We start from the raw sequence: 24,678 nt of genomic DNA, 5'->3' as shown, positions 1-24,678 counted from the left end.
CAGTTGCCCATTAGGTATGAGACGGGAATGCATCTCCTCACGTCTCTTAAACAGGACACAGCCATGCACATATCCGATCATATACATGAATGGAGACGACGTCGTCGTTTGATCAAGTTCTGGATTCCTGATCAGCTCCTGACTGATTGGTTTACATCCTCCTTTGTCCCTGCAATCGCGCGATACATTGCTATGGGAGCTTGTGTGACTGAAGAGAAAGCTATTGCGCATGCTCAGTACCTCGACTTAGTTTATTCTCAGTCAGGTACCTTATATGATTATTTGCCTGATGCCCCAAGACCCAGAACATCCAAAACTCCGCCAAAACCATTTGTTGACGATGTCATTGGCTCTGTAAATTCGTCTTCAAAGAAATCATCCGCGAACCCTGGGAAGCAAAAATTGAACGCTTCAAGCGAAAACACTTCTCAGGGTGTATCTAATTCTGGAAATACTTCCGAGGTCAACGCCGTCCAGTCCACCACGGCGGATAAAACCTCGAAAGGAAAAAAGAAGGGGAAAGCAAAGGATAAATCTGAGCAACCCAGACAGGACTCCCCTAAACCTCCACCCGAGGAAGGAGCCAAATGTAAACCAAAGTATCCTTGTCTTATCTGTGACGAGGATCACTATACCAAAGACTGCCCAAGGCGGTCCGAAGTTAGTCGTTTATTGAAAGGTGCTCCTGGGATTCCTGCGGTTCTGAAAGAACCTTTCCCCTCACAACAAACGCAAATGGTGGCTGACCCATCCTCATCTTCTTCTCCCTTTGGTTCCCAAGTGTTCATGGCTGGAACGATTCCCGTTCATATTACGACTCGAGAAAAGGAATATCCGTCATCCACCAGGAAGGAGCCTGAGCTCCCCTCAAGCGCTCCTCCGTCCAGTTCTAGTCCACTCCATATCGAGAGACCTAGCACTGAGACGCCTATTTGACCCCCTCCTAAAGGTGTACTCCAAAGATCATCTTATAACCCTAATGCTCGTGCCGTCCAGCACTACAGCATCGCTGAGGACTTATCTCAGGCTCCGTCGGATATGTCCGCTTTAAAATTTCTCTAGAACTGCCCCCCCAGAGGAAGTCTTTGCTATCGGCCATCGGTGGCATCGACCTGGCCGACTTGGATTTGATCACGTTTGATCTTGAGAGCCATGTACCGAGATTGCCTCACCAGATTGCCTTCCTCATTCAGGTCATCATCAATTCGAAAATGATTCATCGTACAGTTATTGATGAAGGCGCATCAACTTGCATTATGTCTGTTGCTTGTTGGAAGGCTATTGGGTCTCCGACTTTGAGTCAGTCTCCAACGACACTGGAAGCCTTTGACGGGAGAGAATCTCGCCCTTATGGTATCCTCCAACGATTGCCGATTACTTTGGAAGGGAAGACCGTTGAAGTTGTCAATGCTAACCTTACTTACAACCTCCTTTTGGGCCGGAGCTGGACATATGCCATGCATGCCGTGGCTTCCTCCCTCTTTCATGTCATTCGTTTCCCTCATCAGGGGAAAATTGTCATGGTAGACCAGCTCTCCTTCTTCGCTTCCTCTTCCGAAGGTAATGTGCCTTTTGTGGAGCATACCTCCATTCCTGTAGAGAGTGTGGGAGCCGGGCTCTTTAAAGACCCTGCCCTCATGGGTGTCTTCTCACTCCCACCTCCGAATCTTGCCTCGATCGGCTTGATTTCCGCTCGTTCTGATTCCCCATTGCACACTGTCGCTACCCTCGGCCCCTTTGAAAAGGGGGGCATTGATTATCTAGCCGGTAACCCTCGCTCGGCCGGGGGGCATGGGCAGATCATCGGTGCCGTTGATCATTTTACAAAACAGGCCGAGACGACGCCTACACTATCTAGGCCGGTCACACAGCGATGCAAAAGGGTAAGTCCCGAAATGGGCTTGACTTGAACAAGTATCATGTGTGCACTCTATTTTTGTACATATGTGTGCTTCTAGCAGGTGTGTTGTGTGTGTGTGCTTTTAAGCTTGCATAAAAATAAAATCCATTTCCAAGCATAGTTTGCATATGTGTTGTCATGTGTGCTTTTAAGCTTGCGTAAAAATAAAATATGTGATTAAATACATTTCGCATTGGGTCGTTTGTTATGCAACTGATACATTAGATTACATTTGTGTTAGACATATGCATAGCATATAAAAACATCATCACATGTAAAAGGTCCATCCAAAATAGGCATATATATATATGTGTGTCAAAATGTTTGCACAGCGTGCATCACATAGCACAAAAAATATACATGTTCGTCTTAATACATCCAGAGACGACATGTCTCTCAAAAAATATGCATGAAAATAAACCCTAGATGTCTAATCCCTGTGGTGCTCATGATAACACATCACTGCACGCACTAGGCGCTTCAAGAGACGGTGGATGCGAGTGGGCACTCCCACTGTATATCTCTGGTACGCCGGTGGGACATCTGCCAGCTGGGCATAGTCTGGAATCCCCCAGGCTAGCCCCTCGAGGTTCTAGATCAACTCTCCTCCCTCGACACCCTCTAGCTGAAGGTCAGCTGCAGGCTAGTTTCTCCGCGCAATAGGAGACATGCCAGCTGGGCGTGCTGGGCCAACATCTGCATACACAAATAACTGTTGTTAGAATGAACATGTATTAACAAAAAATCATAAAACACAAAATCAAAATGAGGTCATACCTATCTCCTCGTCCCAGTCCTCTCCCTCTGGCAGTGGGAGGTCAGGGTCACCGATGAAGTCTGTCCCCGCATACGGCCAGTCCTCCACCACGATCAACTGGCGGCGAAGCCACACAAAAAACTCGGGTCTGAATGACATCTGCTGACCGCCTCCCCCTCTCGGCATCAGTGCTGCCCAACGAGCCAGCCTCGGCTCTCGAGGTGCCAGGTCAGGAACAAGGGCCCCTTGGCCCTGGAAGAGTGGCACACGTTCCAAGAAGAACGCCACCAAGATGGAATCGTACCCGAACTGTTGCAGCTTGCCACACTTGGCCTTCGTTAGCTGCCTCTTCATATTGGTCATCACAGCTGACGCCCAATTAAAGACCGTGGGACTAAGGCACTTTGTTGCCAAGATCAGGTGGTTCTTCGTACCTTCGTGGGGCGCCTATGCCCCCGCAGCTCGTGTAATGGTGAATAGTAAAGCTCTGAGTATCAAGTCCTCAATAGTGGGGATATCCACTTTTGCGCTGCCCGACCCATATCTTGCAGTTGGGCAAATTCGGGCCTTCACCTCTTCCATCTTCTCTCCAGATGGCCTGCTACCAGTCAATCGGGGCACCAGCCCTCGTCGCGACAATCTAGTAAGGAAGTAGACATCAGATACATCTAATTCCAATGTTTGGTCCCATATTCGGAACACCTGTTCCTGTTCATCCCATAAGTTAATCAAGTACTGCAAGAGCTCTGGCTGAGCTCGTAAATAGGACACTAGGAAAAATTTCTTGAGCCCGCAAGCTCTGAGAGCTTCCATGCAACCCTCATCTGCTATGGCCAATTCGTCTACTTGGTCATGCTCCCTTTCCTTCCACTGGATTTCCATTTTGATCGTTTCTCTGTGTTCACAAGGTTAAAACATTGAATTAGATCCTTGGAAAATTTTAAAATGCAGTGAAAATTGCTTTAAATGATTAAAATTTGAGCAAAAAACCCGCGCGGCCGTTGGTGCGACTGTTTCTAAAACAGTCGCGCCAATGGGCGCGTGCCTTTTGGGAAAGTTGCCCCATTGGCGCGGGTCCGTGCTCGGAACCCGTGCCAATGGGCGCAACCCTCATTTTTTAAAGTCCTCTCATAAAGAATGAAAAAGCAATTTAAAACAAATTTGAAACGGACAAAAATGGAGCAAAGGGAGAGACCTCTTACCTGACACTGGCGGCGCTCCGAATGGTCAACTGGATCTGTCGAAATCAACACTTGAAGATCGCACACCAAAAGCCCTAATGTCGCTCTCCAAAGGTAAAAGTGAAAAGTAATTTTTTGTTTTACCATTTTCACCCATTTTATAACTTTTTGACCCTCAAATAGGTTTTAAAAGTCATTTTACGAATATTTTAATATATATTTGTGTGGAAAATGGATTTTACACTGGGTTTTTGTGCAGCGACAGGTGTTTGTGCGGCTTAGGCGACGAAACGAGTTGTATTTTATACTTTTTCGGACTCGGTAAATACACGAAAAAGTCACCCTGGAGTCACCTTTCTGCTCTTTTCTGACTCGCTAAACGTGAAAAGAACGCCGAGTTATTCCTCTCGACTCGTTAAATGTAAATGAGAGGCGGTCGTCTTTAAACTCTTTTCCGACCGTGTAAAAACGAAAAGATCGTCGGACCCTTGTCGTTTCAGGTTCGTTAACGGTCACGAAGCGACGTGGTTTCGATCACTTTTTTACTTTTTCAGGTTGAAATCACTACTCATGAAAAGTACTCCTCGACCGTAATGATCAGGCGGTTCTTTCGAGCATTGTTTTATACTTTTTCGGGCTCGAGAGACACAACTTTACGAAAAAGGACCCCCCTGGAGTTTCCTTTTCCGCTGTCTTTTCAAACTCTCTAAACATGAAAAGACACCGAGTTCTTCCTTTGTCAGACTCGTTAAAACTTAATGACATCGGATTCCGTCGAAATGACGCCTTTCAAGCATATGCTATCCCCGTCAAGCTTGTCATCAAAAAATAACCGGGGTACTCGCCAGCAATGGTGGGGAAAATGGAACCACAATCATTGTCGTGTCGGCAGTATGTCGCTCTTGAACATGGCACTTGTTTGCATTCGTGTCTGGGTGGGGACATCTCATCTTGTTTTTACACTTGCCTCCATGGGTTTGGGTTCTCCTGTTTGACCTCTCATCTACTCATTGCCTTGTCACCATGACCCCCGATCATTTGATGTCAAATACTTCCAAGTCCACTGTCGTGCCACCAATATGTTCAAGAGGAGTTGCCTCTGCAGAATACTCAAAAGCCCTCTGATACCTCACACAAAACATCTTATCCTTCTCTGTCTCGTGTCGATGATGTGGGAAACATTATGGCCCACCTTCGATCAAGGTCACTTCCTGTCGACTTCAGCTCATTATCCAGGAAATTGACCTAGAGACTCCCTTCAGGTGCCTTGGAGCCTGCATGCCTCAATGGCAGGTTCTTCGTGTTCGATGCGAGGTTTTCATCATTGGCCTCCGATCGAATGATTCTACGTGTGTTCGATGCCGGCTCACTGATTCACACGCCGTAGATTGTACCTATAGTACCTTGAGGACCATTGTCATTATTGGTGGTACCTCTCGCGTCTGTTAATAGTTTTCATCATTGATTGGTAATCAGATGATGTTCTTGCATGTTCAACTTCGACTCCTATATTCACATGCCTGAACTTGTACTTTGTTCGGGTCGAGATGGAGCGCAAGACCCTAGATTTTGCCTGTTGAGATCCAGGTTGTGATTTTGTGGATTATTATGATTATTACATGACTCATTCACTGGATGGCTGTGACCATGGCTGAGTCTACTTATCGATCCTTATTGGATGGCTGTGCCAATACCTTGGATCTGGATTTTTATGTACTCTACTATGGATGGCTGCGCCTATACCACATACATCATGTACTTCTCCATGCAGGTTCTCCGGTGCCAATGTTTTCAGCTGGCCATCTTCTTGTAAAGCATTTCACCCCTCTCTCTCTCTCGGGCCTCATACTTTAGGGGGCATCTGTTACACAGTAATTTGTCACCATCCCTGTTACCCCTTCTCCCGCACATTGGAGGACTTATTCCAGGACCTGTGAGAAGTGACATAACCTGAAAACACTTGCATTGTATCCCCTTGAGTATGTACTTCATATGCCCTGAAGACACCTTCTGCAAAATACCCATAAAAATAGCCCTTTTTCCATTGGCGTGGTTCCACTGTGTATCACTTGCACCAATGGGGGAGATCCTCCAAAGAGGCCGCGCCAGCTGACGCTCTGTCTCAGAGTTGCACTCGCGCCAGCCAAGTTGGGTAAAGTTTTTAACAAACCAACTTACGAAGGTTCTTCCTAACCCACTCATGAACTGAATCTATATTGAGTTGGGTCTGTTTGGCTTCGAATCTCCATAGAAGGGAAGTAGTTCTCCACCTCTCATGGAAGCTTCTTAGTGATAAAGCCAATCCCATGAATATTGTGGATGACCCTAACTCCTTCCCCTCTATGTATAAAAGCTTGTCCTTTTGCCTTTGACAAGTTAGAGTCTCCAAGTTCCAAATTCTAAATCTCAAAGTCTGAGAATTGCTAAGCTCATGTTACAAGAAGCCTTCTTCATTCCCATGAGGCTAAATCTTAAGTGAGGAGATTCTTATCCAAGTGACCAAGGAGAGAGAGGCTTGTTCCCCATTCCCAACAAGCTTTGCAAGGCATGTGCTGCTGATCACCCAGCCAAAGGAGGATTTGACATCAGAACTATGGTTGTATTATTCTTTGTTTATCAATAATAGACGACTATCATTATGGTTCCACTCTTATTGTCTTTGTGATGATGATTGAGTTATATCCTTTCTGACTGATATATAGTTGCATCTATTGGATTTTATGCTTGTATTTGTGTCATTCATTGCATGTACAGGTGTCCGTTCACGAGGATCGTGGGGATTGTGACCAGCCGGAGCAAAGTAACGGGAGCGACGACTCTTCTACAAGTATTAGCGTTGGAATCTAGGTAGGCCCTCATCATCGGTCTTTGATTTGCAATTAGGAACCTGCGTGTTAGCGTTGTTTGATTGTTGCTAGACCCCATTTGGGCTAGTAGGGATCACCTCTATCCGCAGAGGGGATTTACCTCCACAACAGATACAACCACACATAAAATCCTACATGTTGGCTACTATTGGCCAACCTTATTCAAGGATGCACATAGTTATGTAAGAAAATGTAAATTTTGTCAAACAACTGCTGGCAGACAGAGGAAACCTGCATTACCATTGCAACCAGTCAATATTGAAAAACCATTTGAAGAATGGGGTCTGGACATAATAGGTGAGATCGTTCATCACTCCTCTAAGCAACATAGATACATTCTTACAACAACTACTTATTTCACGAAATGGGTGGAAGCAATTCTGCTTAAGGTAGCCAATTCTGAAAACATTATTGAATTCATCAATTAGTTTATTATTACCAGATTTGGTCTGCCACCTGTCCTTATGTTTTTTAATGCATCTTGTTTTTCAAGCAATGCTATGACAGAATTTGCTCTTAAAAGAGGTTTTAAGCTTAAATACTCTGCTAACTATTATCCACAAAGAAATGGTTTAACCAAATCTATAAAAAAATCTCATATTAATTATTAAATGAACTGTTGATCAAAGTAAGGAAAATTGGCATAAGTCTTTAATATTTTCTCTATGGGAAGATTGAATAACACAGAAGGCCTCCATAGGGACTTCTCCTTTTAATTTGGTCTATGAGAAAGAAGTTGTCCTCCCAACAAATGTAGCTATTCCCTCGCTCGCCCTAGTTCAACTTATTGAAGAAACTCCTTCCTCTTCTATGCAAGTGAGACAATTACAAATCCCTAAGCTCAAAGAAGAAAGAGAAAAGGCCAAAATTACACACGCACATCATCCATTGTTAGTAAAAGCTTCCTTTGATGCAAATTCTGTAAGTACAAAATCCTTTCAGCTCGGAGACCTGGTATTGAAATGGGATAAATCTCACGAGGAAAAAGGTAAGCATACCAAGTTCCAACAAATGTGGCTTGGCCCATTTCAGATTGTGGAACAAATAGGCCTATCAACCTTTCTATTACAAGATTTATCAGGCAAGAGAGAATCTCTACTTGTTAACGGGCAGATCCTTAAGAAATATTTTTCATAGAAGATCACTTCTTCTATTCCTTGTATATTATTGCCTTTACTTTTTAGAAAAAATAAAATTTGAGTAGCATTTACTATTGGCAGCACAAATAATAGTCTCTTTTATATTTTGACTTTTCGCTTGTATAAGTAAGGGTGGCTAAGAAAATGACTTCTACATAAATTTGATTGCTCTGAAATTGCTTATTCTCTACCGAAATTATTTGTCTTTTTCTAAACCTCGACTTTATAAAGAAACCTTTTCTCTATCATGAGTCAAGAAAAGTATCTTTAACAAAGCAAAGTCTCTCTACAGAAAAGCATCTTCAACTCTACATTGTCATCCAAAAACTCTTAAGAAGTCAATAATTCTCCCCATCTAGTAATATTTCATCCTCAGAGTGTAATTCTAAAATATACTTAAACTTAAAGGACAAGAGGTCTCATCAAGAGTCGGCTTACCATGATCATAGCAAAGTAACAAGCTGACATTACTAATACTGGATATCAAAACATGGTAATGGCTTGAGATTCCATCAATCAAAATACAAGGGCTCTCATCAAGAGCCAGCTTGTTCAGCTAAGTTACAACCAGTGAATGGCATTGTCAATTTTGGTCACCAAACCAAGACAATGGCCTTTGAGGAGTAAAATGAAAACTTTAAAGAAAAGAAAATTGTTTGGAAAGACAGGTATATAGATTTAAACTTATCTTTAAGGATTTAATTCTTATCTAGATGGGATACTGAATCATTGCTGGTTAAAAGGTAACCCTGTCGAGGCTATGGACGCCTGTTGACAGCAGAGGCTCTACCTATGACAACTAAGTATACCAAAAGCTGATGTATGAGAGTCCCCCTGTTTTATCTTTAAAACCAAGTAATGACTGATGAAGACAAAGAAACTTTCATATTAAAAGAGACGATCAAAGAGATGATAGTTAGGTAAATGTTGTTTTAATATTCAGAGCAATGTTTCTTATCTTATATTTCATGTAATTTTTATTTTCTAAATTACCTTTATTTTGGAAGTTTTTAGAAATTTCAAAAAACTATGAGAGATAACTGGTTCTTCCAAGTGAATCGCCAATTGTTGTGCTATTCAACAACCCCCCATTTGTTAAAAGTGATAGTAAATATTACTTTAATAAATGGGGACCCTCTAAAAACATCCTTCCAAAAATAGGTTTAAGTTTAGCATTTAGGCATTTTTCTTGTTAATTTTTGGAATAAATCAAGATACCAAGATTAAACCTTTTGAAAAAAACTAGCAAATGTTCACCTTTTCGCATATCGCACGATCAAGCGTGTCAAAAGCCTTGCTATCCATCAAAACTAGCGAAAAGCAATCAAAAGAGAATACCATGCTAAACCTCGAAACTATTGGGTTTCCCATGTAAACTAAGTTCTAAGGAATTTCATATTAAGGTAAGGCCCGCATCGCAAATCACCACTTACAAGGGGGTGCACCTTAACAAAGTATCTTAAAACATGTGATATGAGAGATTGCGATGACATAATCCCCCTTATCGCATCGCATTAAGAACACTTAAAAGATGCCCAAAACCTTATCATCATGCGAGATTGTGAAATGCTATTGAGACCCGAACTCGACTCCAAAATACGCTATAAACAAGCACTCAAGTCCATATCTTAAGAAAAGGGGATTTACATTGAAAAACCTAACCAATAAGTTGTGCTTTGAAAACGATAATAAGAGGCTTGCATTTTGCATCCTCTAGAAATTAAAGAAACGTTAAAGAAAGCACATAACTACAATGCGATAACACGATTTGTGATATTGCATCGCAATCACAAAATCGACATTTTCGCAGTTCAAAGGCTCGCCACCCTAGAAAGTTTCTTCCCTGACTTACGATGCAGAGCATTAATGAGCAATAAATTTAGGGATAAGGAACCATTAGTGGGCATTTAGTAAGGGTTAATAACATTTACATTTGAAAAGCAGTTCAATGGGATACGATATCTTCTCACCTACGTTCAAATAAAAAATCCTTTCTTGTCACCTTTTCAAAGTTACCTGCATCATTTGTTCTTTTGTTCATTCTTATCTCTGTATATCCAATAACTTTTGTTTTTCTCCATTTTCAGGAAAAATCCACAGAAAGAGTCGTTGGGAGCAATGGCAAAGAAGGTCGAGGTAGTTGCGTCTAAGAAATCATAAATGACTCCTTTATTCTATGATACTACATGCAACAGAGACGGAGGAACCTCTACGTGGTAAACCATGTATGATTTATTAGAAGAAGAGCAACCAAGACCTCTAGAAATAAAGGCCACAACCGTTGGTCATGCTTCCTCAAACGCCTCCATCTTTGAGATGACGTGCTCATTTCGGCACTGCATAGCTGCAAGACCAAAGATAATTCCGTATACAGATATGGTCAAGTGGATAATTGACCAGGTGGATGTCTCAGACAGAGAATTTAAAAATATCAGGTAGGATGTTATGGGATCTTTTTCACCACACAACCTGCAGCTTATGTACAATCTGGTAGAGCCACAAATGTTCTACAATAAACAATTCATTGAGAAATTTTCTAAGGAGAATGAAGACCCAACAGACGTCACGTGAACTTGGACAAAAAACGAAGGCACGATCAAAAAGGACAAAACAGGTATGTATTCTACAATATCTATAGCTCCCGCTAATAGTTTTGCAGCAACCATGTTATGTAGAATGTTCGGCAAGCCTGATAGTACCAAAAATTTCCCCAGAATGGTTGCCATTAATAGATGCAGCCATAAACACAACAATAATGAATTAGGCCCAAATTTTGTCAGATAATTTGGCAAAGGCTATAATGGAGTATAGGAGAAAGAGGAGTATCTCTTCAAGGGTTTAACTTCCATTTTTCATGTGTGCCTCTGTGTTGGTTTTGTGGGCCCTGGCCCAGGTTCAACGTTAGTCAGCCAAACAAATCCCTACACTACTGGCACTTTCGGCATCAGCCCGCGAAGTGCGGACCGAAGTCTCACCTAAAGCAGTATGGGGGGATGATGGAACCAAGTTTCAGCACCCTGAGATGGTTGTGATGTTGGTTTATACCCCCTGCTCCTGCCTTCGTGCAGGTCTCTAAGCCTTAGGGCTTATTGATCTACCCTCTATCCCGCTCTTCAGTACCTTCGTGAAGGTGTACGATTTACCTTCACGCAACCCTAACCAGTGGTTCAGGTACTTTCACGCTTCTATTATGATGTATTTTATAGGTTCCCAAGTTATCAACTGTTTTACTTATTCTATCAATCAATTACAATTATCATCGCGTAAGCTGATATTCTTACTTGCGTTCAATTAAAAAATATAATCACATATATTCGTGCATAAAATAAACATTGTAATATAAACCCAGATCGTAACACAATATAATCAGATGCATTAACAGAGACTAAATACACATTAATTATAGAATACTTCTCTTTATTGATATCTCCTGTTTAACACAAACTCTATCCACCCTGCGCACACAGCTGCAAGGGTCCATGCACTTAGCTGCAGACTTCTACCTTAGGCATCTGTGCACTCAGATGCAGAGCTTCTACCTACAGTAAGACCCAAGAACACTCAGAACTCCGTCACTCTACTTTGCTACTTACTCCTAACTACTTAGAGCTTACTTTCTTAGCTCCTTTTTATACAATCCCATGGTCTACGAACCATGGGTAGATCTTTACAGCTGACTTGACACTTTACAAAATAAGGGCAGACAACCCTTTATGACACTTGACACCTTCGCACTCTGTGACCACAAAATGTGGAGACTTTACAACTTTATTACAAAATTGTCCCAAAACATGGGCTTTTAGCCCCAAAACTACTCTTGAGGGAACCCATTCCCAAAGGCCCCCAACACAAACATGGTGACTCACCCTCGAGTCACTCTGTGGGTGCGGAGATCTTGGTGCGAGGACCTCCCAACTCGACCCGTATGACTGCCACCTTGGTGGTGCACTGCGCGGCCACCTGCTTCACTTCTTCGACCAATTGCTTTGTCGCTGGTCCTGAACTATCAGCTTGAAGCTTCTGCTGAGTCGCATGCAGACTGGAAAGCTTGCCTTCAATGGAGGCCGTGATCAAATAGGCCTCGTCCATGGAAAATTTTAGGGGCTAATGTTCGCCCAGTGGGCTAATTTTCCATGTTTTTTCCAAAAAAAAGATTCGCCAATTTCCAATTTTATAAAAGACGATTCGCCCAAATTTTAGAATATAAAATTATTTTACCTTAAAAATCGCCAACATTATAGAGAGACTATATATAAAATAATTATAAATTTGATTAATTTTACAAATATATCAATAAACATTTATAATTTTCATATTAGGGATTAGTGAGATTCGCCAATGTTTGAAACTTCAAGAAAATTTTCCATCCTTAAAATTTTCCTTGGCCGGCCCTCGTCCAACCAAGGCTTCAAATGTGCCTTTAGCATTGCCTCTTTGTGTTGAGATGCATATACCTATTCCTTCAATGTTTTGGCCTCCTGCAGCTTCACAAGTCGCTGTGTGAGGGAAAAAGTGTGCGCTGTTCCTTTCACCTCGTCATAGCACTACTGCATTTCTCACGCATTTGTCTCCAACCTCTGTACATTAGGATCTTCTTGCAGACTGGTCAGTGCCTCGAACGACTGTTCAAACAGCCTCGTGCAATCTTCTACTGCACTGTCTACTACTGCTATTATCTCTGTGACAGTGGTTGCACGCTGCTCCTTTACTTCCGACGGAGTTGAAGGCTAGGCCTTCAACTACAACTCTGAAATATGGAGCTTCAGCTCCAGCTAAACCTTGGCCAACTCTGTGCTAGCATCGCGCACCCTCGTAGCAAGTTTGTGAATGCGTACCTCTACCGGTTCTTCATTAGGAATGGCCAACTCCGGGACCATTCGGCATGCTTCCTCTATGACTTGAACTATGCACTTGTTTCGGTTTGTTACATCTTTCACAATAGCGATGGTAGAGTCTCGCTGTAGGGCCATCTGCACATTATTGATCTTCTTCTCACTGATCACCTGCAAAGCGCGTTGTTCGCAGGCCCTCAGCTCCGTGATCACCCCATCCTACAATAGGTGGAGCGCCTCGCCAGGAAGCACTACCAAGTTCAGCCCTACTCCCTTGAGGGCGCTAACAGTGGGCTTGTTAGCTTCGATCTCTGTGGTCAGTGCTCCCTCCGGCAACACTATCACTCGAGATTCCTTCACGTGTAGCATCCCGGCGACTTATGAAGTATCGATGGTGAGGCTGGTGGACGCCACAGTGGTCTATGATGCATGGATCTAGAGCTCATGTAGACCCGTTTGGATGGCCCCCAATACTTTCCACTGCTACTGCTTGAACTACTGTAGTACCTTCGCGGTGACATCCCACACTGTATCTCCAACGTCGTTCAAATCTCCCTCTGTTAGGGTGATTTGGTCCAACGATGTCTTATTGGCCTTGGATTTCTTCCACAGCCCAACCTTTTCCTATCCTCTTGGACGCTTGATACAGAATGATGTCGTCTGAGGGTCCGCTCCGTGCTGCTCTATCTGCTCATCTATTTATTCCTTTGTTTCAGGCGAGGGCGACCTCAAACGTTTTTCAGAGTCTCGCTCTACTCTGCCTGTCTGCTCTTTTGCCTGCTGTGCGGCATCATGCTCTGCTTGGGCCTTGACATTGGCCTCCTTCCTCCTCTTCTCAGCCGGTTGCGCCATATTGAGCTTGGCCTCCTCCTTTTTGCGCTGTGCCTGCAGACTTGCTCAATCCCACCACCGAGTTTGAGGCAGTGCGCCACTCTACTAGTTAGTGATCAAGAACTACAACGATCACATAATCAGTTGCCAAGTAAGGCAAGTCATGCCACTTCTTCTCAGGTTCCTTCCATGCCCTGATAGATACACATTGAAAGTCTTCCTTGAACTCCACGTACTCCTACAATTTGGAAAAAACAGTAGGCGATAATCGCGGCTTGCGGTTGATAGCCATGCGTATGTTCATTTCCATCAAGATCCAAAAGATCTTACTATCCTTGATGCACCACACATCCTTGGTTGCCCACAGTGAAGCCTACTTCCTCACTTCTTGCAGGTCTGGTGAGACCGAGGGGAATTGACTGTCTTTAGGCAGTGCCTAGGCTACCAACACAATGGACAGCAAGAGCTACGCATCGTGGAAGGTATTTCTGAGCTCCTGTGCCTCACAGTAATTCGCGAGGAACTCACTGTAGAGATAGTGCACCCAATTAAACTGAACTCCTTCTGCACATTGGGCTGCTAGAGCGATGATGGGTGTCGACACTTCATCTGCGCGACACTTCGTCTGTGCGAAACTTCATCTGCATGGCTACCTTGACCGCAGGATCACAGATACTTGAGATGGCATATCGTCGTAGCTTCTTCACGAGCTTGAATTTATCCTTCGTGGCCTCCGTGAGGGTATTCTCACCACCTTTTCCACAAAACATCATGGCCAGATTTTCCCCTGTATATGGTAGCCGTGTGATCCAATGGATCAACCTGTTGTGAAGGGTATCAGCTCCTCCAGCCATAGACACCCATCGTGCACCAAGAATAACAACTACTTGATTACCAATAATGTAATGGGTGTGCGATTGTAGTGCGACACCCATAGCAGGTTGAGCAGACCTACCTTATCTACACCCTTGAGCCACTTCCGCAGTTCCAACGCAGTCATCCTGGTGTTTGTATGAACAACGCGATGCATTAGCTATTCTATCACCAAGTGACGGAACTTATCAGTGTCATCTAAGTCCCAGTCTTCCAATTTCAGTAGTGGAACCCACCCCAAGCACGCTCCTTCAAAGACAATCTCGTCTAGTAGCAGAGGTATGTGCAAGGCGACCTTGCTTTCATCAATGTCCTTCAACACCTTGGTCTTGCCCTTGCGTGGAGGGACGTATTCAGGCAACTTAGTAATAGGGTCAGAACCCTCAACTTCAACGTCCTCCACTTCCACCCCCATTTCCTCATCATCCATTGGAATGTCCTTAATCTCTTCCTCCTCCGGTTCCATATTAATAGTTTTTCCCTTTTCATGTGCAGTGGTCTTGTCCTTCTGTGGGTCTCTTCTAGGCGACGTGCACACCAGTGTCGTAGCTTGCTTGCCTTTCTTATCCTTCGCACTCTCCTTGGTCGGGGTAGGCTTTGGCCAAGGCATCTGTGGTGACTTGGGGATTTCAGCTAGGACTTCTGCAACCTCCGGAGCAACTCCCTATGCCTCCATAACAACTTCTGGCACAACCCCCTCGACTGTCACTGCTTCGGCGTCCATAGCTTCTGATCTTGGGATAATGTCACAAATTATGTTGTGATCGGACTCTGGAAATCGATCAAACACTGACGAGTCAAGCAATTCTTTGAAGAATGAGAGGTTCTTACACGTCTGAGATCTCACCAACTCAATGCTCAAAATTCCAAGTGTTTTTCGTCGGGTAGCCACATGTAATTTATAGGCCATTTTGAATTCAAATATGACCGTTCCCCCCAAAATCGGTTTATTAATGCTAGATTGGGATTAATAAATTTCGTCTTAAATGTTGCCCCCCCACTCCGTTTGGTCGTGTTCTCATCATCAAATCATGAGCAATGACTTTAACGGTCACTTTCCGGCTGACCTGCGTGGGTTTTCCCTGGGTAGTGCAACTCTCTCTACGCTGTTGCAAACCCTGTGACATCTCCTCGTTCTGCATAATCCCCCGATCACGTAGTTTCCCAACCTGGGCAGTGTAGTTTATAGTCCTGCGCCTCCTTTCAGCTACCTGGAGTGCTAAGACTATGCTACCTTCATATAGTCACCTGGCCTGGTCACTAGTGTATGGCTTCAATCGGCTGCCATTCACCTTTCATGGGAAGGGATATCCATTCAATTTAACCAACTAAACTACTCCACCGTCGGTAATCTCCTTAATGACATATGGCCCTAACCAGTGCATCCTGAATTTCCCTGGAAATTTATCAAACTTACCGTCATATAACAAAACCAAATCATTTACCTTAAAGGTGTGCAATTTAATGTGCCGATCATGCCATGCTTTTTCGAGCTACTTTTGGACATGTTGGTGAAATCCAGCCAGAAACCTTTCTTCCTCAATCTTGGCAAGCTACGAAGCCTCTCTTCCAGGGCTCTTCTATCTGTCATACACGTGACTGTTGCTATGCGCAGACCAGGAACAATGTATTCCATTGGCATCACTACTTCAACACCATATACAGGCCTAAAGGGTGTTTGTCTAGTCAACTTTTTGCACGTCGTTCGATAAGCCCATAGTACTGTGGGTATGCGCAGGTCCCAATCATTTCGCTGAGCGATGCAAACCTTGGTCAGCGCATTCCCTAGTACCTTATTGAATGCTTCCATCATCCCATTAGCCTGTGGGTGTTAAGGCGTGCTTTTTTAGTGATATACCTAAAATTCCTCCGTCAGTGCGCTGATCGTTTTGTTCAGAAAGTGCGTACCGTGATCACTCATCAAAATCTTTGGACACCCAAATCGTGTTAGTACATACTCAAATAGAAACTTCGCAGTGCTCGTGCTCGTGCCTGTGCAGCTCTTCACAGGTTGTGCCTTCGCCCATCAAATAAATTATTCAGTTGCGGTGATAATGTACTATGCACCGTCTTCTTTCCTTGAGGCTGAATGGGTCCCACAAAATATATTCCCCATTCCTCAAAAGGTTGTAACATCATCTGTGGGTTCAGAGGCAACTCATCTCTTTGCAATGGCCTGCCAGTCCTTTGACACACGTCACTTGCCCTGTAGTAGGTTTTTGAATCCTTATGGAGGGTTGGCCTCCATAACCCTACGCGTAGAATCTTCTGTGTGGTCGCCCTTCCTGCGTAATGCTCTCCCATGGCACCCCCATGAGTGTCCGTGAGGATACTACTTCTTTCAAACTCTAGTACATATTGTCTCAATACTTCATCAGACCCCATTTTGTACAGATGTTTGGTAATGACAGAAAATTTTGCCGAGCGCACCACTAACTCCTTTTTCTGCTGGGTGGTGTAGCCTTCCGGGGCAGTTCCTGTCGTTAGGAAGTGTATGATGTCTTCAAAGTGACCATCTGCGATGTACACTACAAAGAACTGTGCGTCAGGAAATCCTTCCTCCAAATTAGTGGGCTCTTCTCCTGTTTCGATGCGCGACAGATGGTCTGGTCCCACGTTTAGTCATCGAGGCTTCATAATAACTTCAAAGTCATACTCCCGGAGCAATAAAAACCACTAGCAAGTTCTCCCCCCAAACATAGGCTTATTGACCAGGTGTTTCAACACATAATGATCCACATACATCTTAAAATGTCCACCCAGCAAATAGTGTCTAAACTTCTGGAGCACATATACCATGGCTAGTCCTTCACGCTTGGTGGTGGAATAGTTCTTCTCAGCCTTGGATAACCTCCTACTTGCAAATGCTATAGGATGGTCCAATTCTCCTTCGCCATCTTGTGTCAGTACTGCTCCCAATGCTATACATGATGCGTCTACATGTACATGAAACTCATTCTTCCAATTTGGGAAGACTAAAATCGACGCGGTGACCATTTTTCCTTTCATCACATCTAAGCTTTTTTGACAGTCCTCGTTCTAATATAGCGTGCCATCCTTTTTCAACAACTTCTCCATAGGTGCGGTGATCTGGGCATAGCCCTTGATAAACTTCCTATAGTACCTAGTATGTCCCAAGGTTGTGTGCAGCTATTTCACACTCCTTGGCGCCTCCAGGTTAATTATCATTGCGATCTTCGCCGGGTCTACCATCAATCCCTGTCTGCATACCACATGACCCCGCAAATTCCCAAAAGGGACACAAAACAAATATTTCTTCATATTGAGCGCAATCTAGTACGTTTGACAAGTGTCTAGCATTAAGTGCAAACTTGCCACTTGGCGTTTTTCTAACCCGAACACAGTCCAATCATCAAAGTACACCTCTAGAAACTTATGGATGAAGTCTTTGAATGCAACAATGAGTACGTGCGAAAAAATCACAGGCGCATTCTTTAATCCGAAAGGAATTACAGTGTACTGGAAACATCCCCATTCAGTTGTGAAGGTCGTCTTGCTTCTATCTTCAGGAGTGATTTTGATCTGATGGTACCCAGATAACCCATCAGTGAAGGAGTTCTTGGCCACCTATATTATCCATTACCTCATCAGTGGACGAATTCGGGAAAGGATCATGCACGCAAGTATCATTCAATTTCCTGAGATCTACGCATATCCTTATTTCATCCTTCTGCTTCTTTTCTTGTACCACTATTGGGCTCACCCAATCAGATTCTTCTACGGGCTCAATGATGCATGGTGCGAGCATCTTATGTAACTCTAAGCGTGTTGGGTGTGGAGCCTGATTATCTTCTATAGTACCGACATATTGGACCCCAGTTCAAAATGGGGCGGCAACACTGCCCGTAAAATAATCACTGCCATGGGGGGTCCAGGGGGGGCGGGAGCGACTTTTGGGAGCGCCCCCCTGGCGGGGGGTTTCGGGGGCAGCGCTCCCGAAGCTAAAAACAGCTGTAAAATTGCCTTGTAAAAGTATAGTAATTTCTAGTCAATCTGGGCCGTTCATTAGGCAGATGATCTGACGGTAGAACTTATGTTTAGTTTAGGGTTTTTTGCCCTAGAAGGCAACCCCTCTCTTTATATGAGGGCATTGTATTTGAGGCTGTGAGATAGATGTGTATTCGGTGAGCAAGAAACATAGAGGTGAGACTGTGAGAGAAAACAGAGGATATTACAGTGGTTTTGCTGTAGGTTGTATCTCTTCATTTTGCTGGATAATAGAAAGGAAGTACTGGCTGTTCGGGGTGGACGTAGCCCAAACTGGGTGAACCACGTATATCTGTGTCTTTCTTGTTTTGTGCGTTTTCTGTGTTTATATTTCTGCAATATTTTATGTGTTCCATTGCTCCGTAATATATAATTTTCTAACAAAGCGGACCTTCTCCTTATACTTTGGATTTATACGGTAAGGTCTTTGCTTAACTGGCTACGCGTCAGGTTTTAACATGATCTTCATAACCCCGAGGTCTCCTATTATCCCCTTTAACTCCATAAACTTGGCAGGCTACAAATCTTGGTATTTGCGGAGCAATTCGATAACCTTATCTACCATCGCGTCATCCTAGTAATATCCAATCTTCGCAAATTTGGGCTCTGCCTTTGTGCCAATATTTATCTACTTAGTTTTCAGTAGGGCTATTATATCAGGGTTCTCGATTGGTGGTCCCTCGACCTCGAGGTGACCCTCAGTTTCAGGGATATTAATCTTTCGGGGGTCCTTGTCCTCTTCTTCAAAAATCACGTTATAGCATTCCAGTGCGTGGCTCAGCTGAGCAGTCCAATTGGGTTGAAGTAGATCCAAAGGATCCTGTGGTATTATAAAGATCATTGCTTTAACTTCTTGTAGCATTTTGTCAATACAGTCAAAACCGTCTTCGAAGCTAAACATCATTATGAACCCTTCGCGCAAAATATCCCATTCTCTTGTGCCATTGCGGAGCTTTGTCTACAAGTACTAGTTCATTGGGATGACATCTAGGGTGTGACAGAACAAGTGCACCCATTTAGGTTGGGGCTTCTCTCCATAGGCCTTAGCCCACTTGGACAAGTGTGCGCACAGATCATCCTTCCTGTCATACTTGTCTGTCACTCATACCTTCGGCTTTCCAAAGCGTGTTCTCATCATTCTCCTATACTCGCACCAATAATGAAAACTACCCTTGTGCGTACCCCACCATCTCGCGGGCGTAGCACGCAGTGCCCAGTCCAAAGCCTAGAAGTGATGCTTCTCTGGTACTTCCCTCTCAAATGCATCCAAAAACACATCCATGTCATTCAAGCCATTATAAGTGGGTAGATTTCTTACCTCTGACGACACACAACGCAGCAACCGGGTCATCATGTTACAACTTAGCATAGTTACTTCATGTAGCCGATTTTTCCAACGCTCTAATTGTTCGTCCGAGTCTGAGGTGCAGGAACTCTTGTGATCCCATGTAATTTTTCCATCCGCTATTGGATTCACCCAATCTTGGTCTTGCGTTGTTATCTTATATATGTAGTCTAAATCATCATCGCTTTCATAATCGCGGACTGGTTCAGTATAGCGCGATCCTTTTGCAGGATCTAGGGGTACTATTACGCGAAGGGATTTCTTTTCAAATATCATCTTTCGCTTCTTTAGGTTGATTACCCCATTCATATCAATATCCCAATCAATGCCAAGGAGCACAGGGTATGGGTTGCTGTCATCCGCAATTTCTATTACTTCAAAATTAGCCAATGCACTCGCGCCTTCAATATCTATAGTTAGTCCCTGCAACCGTCCCATGGGAATGATCTTCTCCCGATTTGCCATCCTTAGCTGAATCAGAGACCATTGTAGCACGGGTCTCCCCATCCGCTCCCAAGCCTACTATGGAAAAACGTTGGCGTCTGACCCCAGATCTAGAATAACTTGATCCATTTCATATGCTTACCAATCTTCCGTACCATAGGCGGTTCACCTGGAGTGTTTCCGACACATCTATTTATAAGTTCCTATAACCCCTTCACAGCCTTGCTATCGCGCAACAACTTCATGCAGGTCTTTAGAAAGGTCGTAAGCATAGAAGGGTACATTTCCTGAACATGTTTATCTTGGATCCCTGAGGTAGAGGCCTCAGAAAAGCTCTCCTTTGCTTCCATGAACGTTTTGCGTGCGCGCTCCAAATCAAATTCAACCTCCTTCTCTGTAGCTTTTCGAAACCACGCGCTGTCTTCAGGTTGTTTCCCCTTATTATCGCCCATTGCAGTTCCACTTCGGAGCACTATATTCACATTTGGATCTTCTTTGTGAGGCTCAGCCCTCATCATCTGCAGGTTCCGAGTCGACTGTGGAGGTAGCACCTCTTTGTTGCGTATCCTTGCTATCAATGTAGGATAGTCCTCAGTCTCATGATCAAACTGAGTATAATATTTGCACGTCGGATGCGTTGGGTTAGTGCATTTGTGGGCATAGTGTCCCGGTCCTCCACAATTGTAATAGATCAGCTGTCCTCGACCTCTGCCAGGTCCTCCTCCACCTCGGCCTCGTCTGCGCCCCTGAAAGCTTGTTCGTGCCATCCCCAATGCCCTGGTCAGGAGGCCGAATTTTTGCCTGAACTTTATAGGTGGGTGTTCTATCCATCATCAATTCATAACTTCGACAATTACGGTCATCATGCCGTACCGACCTACAGAAGTTACAAAACAGTTGTTGCGGTGTTTGTACAAACTTCTGCAGCAAATGACAATTATCAGTCGTATGTTTCCCTGCTACCTGACATATAACACACCACAACGCAGGCCCCGTGCTCGGCCTTGCTTGGGCTTCTGGCCTCAAAGTCATCGGTCCTCCTCCTGCAATATAGTTCGCAAAGATTGGGTAGTGGTCTTTGTCATGCCCCTGACCTTTACATTTCAGGCACCATATCTCTTCGCACGCCTTTGGCCGAACTATTCTGTCTTGATTCAGACTTTGCATTTCGAGGCAAAGGTTTTGCAACTGCGCATGGATTTGCTGAACCCCCAAATTCGGATCTTACATCGGTGTTTCATGTAGTCTTATTGCAATCTCCAAGGCCTTTGCCTGAGTCGTAATCTTCTGTTGTGACAGCGCAACCCTTAGGTGAGGCAGGAGCGAAGCCACGAACCATTCGCAGTGATGGCCATATGTTAAATTCATATTAGCTTCACAGATTTTACACTTCAATCTCTAATCCAACTCCCAAGGGGTCTCACCTGGTTTCATTGTTATTTCCTTGAATCCCACAATCGACTGTGCCTCGGGTTTAGGACTATTGAGCTCTTTATTCAACACGGTTTGGATCTCTGCCAACGCAACGTTTGGGTTATCATTAGAGTACTTGATGTACCAAGTTAGCGTGCGATCCTGCAAAGCACTAACCAATGTTGCATTCTTCATGTGATCTTCTGTGACGCCCTGAGCTTCCCATACAACTTTTACGATGAACCAGAACTGGTCCGGATCCTCATTTCCCAAGCCCTTAAACAATGGTGGCTTCAATAAATTCACCATGTTGAACTGTGGTGGAGGTGGCGGTGGTGTGGGCGAAGTCGTAGGTGATGGTGGTGAAGGTGGAGGTGGTGTAGATGGAGGTGGTACTCGTAGGAACGCTCGTTTTATCAACTAAACTACAATTCACGGAGAAGCCTACGCTATTCCCTCTTCGTCACTCAAAGGAGGTGAAATCAGTGGTCTATATTCAATACCCTTTCTTCCTTCGTTCCTGTAAGTATTTCCACTTCGTGTAGCTCCAAACATCAAGGTAGCTGCATAACCCACTTTTCGCACAATAACATCTTAATCCAAGTATTTAAAGATTTCAAGTACTTACCTCACGGACCTTTGAAAAAGTGCCACTCCGCCTCGTTGTAACTAACTGAGGTATCAAATGTGAATTCAGTCACAAACCCTGCTATGATACGATCGAGCCAATTATCGATAGTGCAGGTGATCTTATCCTCAGAGGCTTCCTGTCTTTGTACTAACTCCGGGGTCCAAACAATAGGACCGTCAAGCCTCCACCTTCCTTGGCTATCTGCTAGCTTCATGATCCACTCGTATAACTCAACTGGAAAGGAACAGAAAAATATCTCATGGATTTCTGTATACAGGTACTTGTCTAGCCATTGTCACTTCGTCAACTGCGGATTTCCATTCTCCTGTGCTGTGAATTCGTGGATCTTCCTATCCAACCATCCTTCGATCTCTTTCTTAGTTGGATTCCAGTGATACGACATCACACATCTCTCATGCAGATTCCCGGTCCCGACAACGGAACCATTTGTTGGCTTTGTGGGCCCTGACCCAGGTTTAACATTAGTCAGCCAAACAAATCCCTACACTATTGGCCCTTTTGGCATCAGCTCGCGGAGCGTGGACCGAAGTCTCACCCAAAGTAGTATGGGGGGATGCTGGAACCAAGTTTCCACACCCTGAGATGGTCGTGATGTCAGTTTATACCCCCTGCTCCTACCTTCGCGCAGGTCACTAAGCCTTAGGGCTTATCGATCTACCCTGTATCCCGCCCTTTAGTACCTTCGTGGAGGTGTACGATTGACCTTCGCACAGACCTAACTAGTGGTTTAGGTACTTTCGCGCTTCTATGGCGATGTATTGTATAGGTTCCCAAGTTATCTCAAGTGTTTTTCTTATTCTATCAATCAATTACAGTTATCATCGCGTAAACTCATATTCTTACTTGCGTTAAATTAACAGATATAATCACATACATTCGTGCATCAAATAAACATTGTAATATAAACCCATATCGTAATGAAAAATAGTCAGATGAATTAACACAGACTAAATACACAGTAATTACAGAATACTTCTCTTTATTGATATCTCCAGTTTAATACAAACTTTATCCACCCTGTTCACACAGCTACATGGGTCCACGCACTCAGTTGCATACTTCTACGCTAGGCCTCTACGCACTCAGATGCAGAGCTTCTACCTACACTAAGACCCAAGAACACTTAGAACTCCTTTTCTCTACTTCGCTACTTACTCCTCACTACTTAGAGCTTACTTACTTAGTTCCTTTTTATACAATCCCATGGTCTGCGGACCATGGGTAGATATTTACAGCCGACTTGACACTTTACAAAATAAGGGTGGACAACCCTTTATGAATCTTGACACCTTTGCGCTCTATGACCATAAAATGCAGAGACTTTACAATGTTATTACAAAATTGTCCCAAAACATGAGATTTTAGCCCCAAAACTGCTCTTGGGGGAACCCGTTCCCAACACTATGTAATGGATGCAATATGTTTTGGCTCCAAATTTCCTATCATGGGATGGAAGTGGACTGTGAAAGACTCGCTTCCGATTCATATATATCATCAGAATATGTGGGAATCTCAGTTTCACCCCCATTTTTACAGAATTTTTCATGGAGTTATGTTGCCAATCCATAAACAAGTCTACAACAAAAATGCCCCTAAGTTTTCTAGAGAAGTTGAAGTAGATATCCTACCTGTGGCCAAATGGTTTGGGGAGGAGACATTTACATATATTAGAGTATTTGGGAGCATCAATCCACCACATGTACTCCCATACTATGTCCCCGATAAATTAATGGCCAGGGAGATAGCATACCAAACAACAGGGGAAGGTGGGCTGAGCAAGAGATTGAAGGAACAGAAAAAGGCCATTTGCCCTACATTTCCATTACAATGTGGTGCGTTTTCACTACACGATTTTGGACATGCATGCAAAGAAGCAGAGATTATGAAGTCTTTGAAGCTACCTACATTCTCAGGAAGACAGTATGACCCAAACGACACTGCCAAAGACTTCACTACCATGGTGAAAGTGAAAGCATTCACCCATGAGGAAGATGCATTCGATGACCTCTTCCTACAAAAACAAACTTTTTTTGAAGTAAAGCATATGACATCATTAATTTTTTCCCCATATGACCTTAAGGCCTTCCATGAATATAGAGAGAGAAGATTATCATAGGTCCCATTGGACCTGCTACAGGTAAAACCAATAAGAGAGCCAACTCCCAGTGTAAGCTTAGAGGAAATATCCAAAGAAAATTCTAAAAATAATTCCGAAGCAAAGTCCCAGGAAAAATCTACCCATAAGTCAGAAAACTCAGAACAATAATCCCAGAAAGGGGGTAGTAAAAACAAAGAGTTTGAAAGGGACACAACCAAAACCACAAAGAAAGCAGTCGAGCAAATCTTAGCAAAGAGACAAGCTTAAATTCACTCCACCTCCACCCAGTCGGCAAAACCTCTAGTTATTGATTTAGAAAGAGAATGGGAGCATTTTAA

The sequence above is a fragment of the Pinus tabuliformis genome, chromosome 3_2, assembly GCF_031772625.1.
Source record: "Pinus tabuliformis cultivar Carrire ecotype Pingquan chromosome 3_2, CPIR1, whole genome shotgun sequence".
Lineage (NCBI taxonomy): Eukaryota > Viridiplantae > Streptophyta > Pinopsida > Pinales > Pinaceae > Pinus > Pinus tabuliformis.
Note: the sequence above shows the minus strand (reverse complement) of the source record.